This window comes from Halyomorpha halys, unplaced genomic scaffold, assembly GCF_000696795.3.
Source record: "Halyomorpha halys isolate HHAL.00 unplaced genomic scaffold, Hhal_1.1 Scaffold82.1, whole genome shotgun sequence".
Lineage (NCBI taxonomy): Eukaryota > Metazoa > Arthropoda > Insecta > Hemiptera > Pentatomidae > Halyomorpha > Halyomorpha halys.
Genome location: NW_027109449.1, coordinates 1722205 through 1726106, shown reverse-complemented (window position 1 = coordinate 1726106; position 3902 = coordinate 1722205). Strand labels below are relative to the sequence as shown.

At 31.6% G+C, this 3902-nt stretch overlaps 1 protein-coding gene across 1 annotated transcript in view; it reads right to left on the bottom strand.

Moving 5' to 3' along the window:
• The window catches only part of LOC106692994 (uncharacterized), a 112268-nt gene that overhangs the window by 108139 nt on the left and 227 nt on the right, over positions 1-3902 (bottom strand). The window lies entirely within an intron of this gene.

Below are 3902 nucleotides of genomic sequence, written 5' to 3'. Positions count from 1 at the left end.
TTTTATTAATATCTCTTCTCTCCCTATTATGTATATTACCATTTATTGTTCACCTAATTTAAATACTTTTTTACTATGTTTACTTTACAAATTATTGTAATATTATATATTACTACATAATAAATTATTTTATGATACAAACCGCCACTCTGTCTTTGACTGCCGTCAAAACAGGTATGGATTCTGTTTCATCATTTGATTTGTATTTTTTTTTCTTTTTTCATCCCTTTATTTGTAGTTTCTTTAATATTTCTTCTCTTATCTATCTGTTACTATTACCCTTTTCATTTACTATTTACAACCTTTAATTTTTCTTATTATATCTTACTTTTTTACATTCTATACCCCAGTTATTTTAAACTTATGTTTTTTTCTTTTTTTCCTTTTTGTAACTATAGTGTTTGTATCTTTTTTAGCCCTGACGAAGCCCTGCAACATGGGGCGAAGCGTTGGCTCCATAAAATAGTATAATTATTTACTATTTGAGTTTTTGTTTACCGCACCCGGACCATATTCCATTTACATATTATATGTATTTTTTTAATTAAAATTAAATTTATTAAGTGTTACTCATTACTATGGTTACTTTGTTTTTTATTTGTTTACTATGGTAACATTACATAACAAACACATCTAACTACAAAATTGTATTTATATAATATTAATACAATTTTTTTTTTATTTTATTTATATATTGATATTTACAACTGTAATTGAAATATATAAAGGTAACTTTGATGTTAGTTATACAATGGCATGATACATGTTGAGAATCTATTCATTGATAGAACTCTAATAACATTCCTAGAGGAAAAAGCTCTTTTGGCAGCACCTCCGACTAACTCCTTCATATTTTGGAAAATATGATCAATCATATTAGTAACATTATAAATGTTTGATACAATTGATTGTCAAAGTGACCGAACAAAAGGTTGAAAGGAACATCATATTTGCAGAAACGTTAAGCCTAGGACAAAAGTAAACAAAGCAAAATTCCTGAAAACAATTCCCTCTCACTTGCTGTTCTCTCTCTCCTTCATCCTCAGTCAATCATGACCATTTCCCCTTCTTTTTCAGTTTCACTCAAAATTATAAATATTTTGTTTATAATGTATTTATTGATATTTACAACAATACAAAAATATATACAAGTAAATTTGCTGTTTGTGATAAAATTACATGATATACACTTGTGAAGAATTTATCCATTGATAGAACTCCAATAACATTACTAGAGAAGATCTTGAGGCCATCTTCTTTTCAGACGCCTAGGAGGATTGATAGGTAATGAAGGAGAAACCAGGTTAGAAACAAGTATAAATATTTTTAAATACAAACTTAGAAGCCAAAAATGCAAGGCTAGTATGTTTAAAAACTCGTAACATTAAATTGCTAGTATTGGTTTAGAACTAATAATACATTTACGTATCGTAAATTTCACAAAGAAAGGCTGTTTTTCTTTAGTATTATTTAATACTGTGAATTATAATATGCAATATAATGTTAAACGAGTTTTAAATCAACTCTTTGATAAAACGAGTTTATTTATAGCTCACTTATGAATGAAATAAAAAATTTATTTTAGTCATAAGTGCAATATAGTTCAATTACATAGAGAAAAAAAAGTTATTTCACCCAAACTCTTTTTACTTTAATGAGATCTATGCAAAGCTACTTACCAAAATTGATAACTCTGCCAATCATAGAATGGATAATAAATAATCACACCGGTTTCAAAATGTTTAAAAAAAAAATTAATTTTTTATTCGGAGCTCCATTTCGTTAAAACTACCTGAAGTATTAGAAAATCATTTAAAATATTATTATTATTTTTTATTCGGCTTTTCTCGCTATTGTGGATTGAGTATCTGAGATGGGGGACGTAGAAGTCAAACCACCTTCATATTTTGTTTATTTATTTTTCCAAATATTTAAAACCTTTCGCACTATACGTGCTGTGTCTAAGAGAACCGACTGTTGAGCCTCTCTTAGTGCATCAATATGCACTCCCAAACCAACCTACCACTGTGGATTTTGGTACGAGGCCATTGGTGGATATTATGTTTGGAGTTGTAGTAACTCCCTCCAAGTGATACAGTTCCTTCAATTCAATCGCCAACTCCTGATACTTCCTTAGTTTTTCTCCCACAGAGGAACTTATATTATTATCGTCTGGGATTCCGACATCATTAAGTTCCGCTTTCTGTTTTCTTAGATCAATAAGAAGGATATCTGGTTTATTATGGCGTACTGTATGGTCCGTAATTATTGATTCATCCCAATAGAGCTTGAGAGGAACTTTTAGGAGGAGTCTATTCGGGTGGTACTTGTAGTATGGAACTTCAATTAAGTTGTACTTTATCGCCAGTGCCTGATGTAAAATTTTGGCCACATGGTTGTGCCTCTGTAAATATACAGTAGCTGCCAACACTCCACATCCACCCGTGATATGCTGGAATTAATTCCAGTGCTACCGAGCATAATCGACACTTAGACCGGTGCTGTTGCGTCTTTTAGCACATGTTTCCTATATGATCTTGTGGCAATAACCTGATCTTGAAATTGCAACCACGAATCCCTCTGTCTCGGAGAATAGCCTTCCAGCTGTTAGCCATTCAACTGATTTTTCTTTGTCTATGGAAGTTTCGGTCAGTTGGCTATAGAATTATTATTATTATATGGGCGACAGACCACGGAGGCCTAAGTCCTCGCGCGATGTATTAGGATATTACATTGCGCGTTTCTCGACGCGGTTTTTTCGTAAAGTGGTTATGTCACTCCAACGCCTATTTTTTGTGAGTGCCACCCGTTAGCTAACGTGCCTCACAAATGCCCGGGGGAGTTTGTAAGCGAGTTTTGTATTTTTTTATGCTTGAAAAAGCCCGGGTGGAACCGGGACTTGATCTGGCAACCTTTGGGTTGGTAGACTAGCGCGTTGCCATGCTGCTATCATGGGAACGACGTACAGATGTCCACTAGCTAGGTAGGAAGAGTAAAAGTAGCAATGTCGGTCCAACAACCACTTCTGGTTATCCAGAACTGTACCGAGCACGCGGAGTACAGGATTCGGGAGAAAAAAAAACGTACTACTGTTCCGAACAGTCAGGATTGGTTGTTGCAACAAACCTTAATCATATATCATTAAATCGTAAATATTGGAGTATTTAATGTACACGCCTTCTGAACATTATTTTATTCGAGAAAAAAAATCAATAATGCAGATGTTTTGTAACTACCTTTTTGTTTTCTTTTTTATGTATTTAGTCAGATAGTTTTTTTTAATTTATTTATATTTTTCATCTTTCTATTTAAAATTGTTTAATATAAGTTATTAAATAAGTGTGGCCAATATATGTTATTGTAAAATTAAAGTTACCAATTAACAATTTGTCGTTGTTTTAAAGGGGCCAAGTCCTAGATTAATAAAATATTTTTCATTTCACTTCAATATAAGCTCGAGAGTTGTTAATAATCAAATTCTCTGGTTAAGCTATTATTGGCAGGAATAGCCTGCTCAGTGGACAACCACATACTGCCGCATCACATCTGACAGAAATGATAGGGAAAAAATTAAATAAATTTTTAAAAAATATATAGTATTATAATTACCGCTTTGATTAGATCATAGGTGTCATCTACCCGCTTAAAAGGAATAAACTAATCTTTAACTGATCCTTTTCATTGGATAATTTACATATTTTGGGATATGAAGGTTTATTAATAAAAAAATAAGGACCATGCTATTTTTTGTCATGGAAATTTTTATTTATTGTCGTTTTATTATATATATTTCATAAATCATTGTTGAGCATCGTCTTGCTCAAAATATTTACTAAAAACTAAATTAATGAATAAACAATTCAGATTCCGACATTCTTTTTCATGTAGTAAATAATATAACT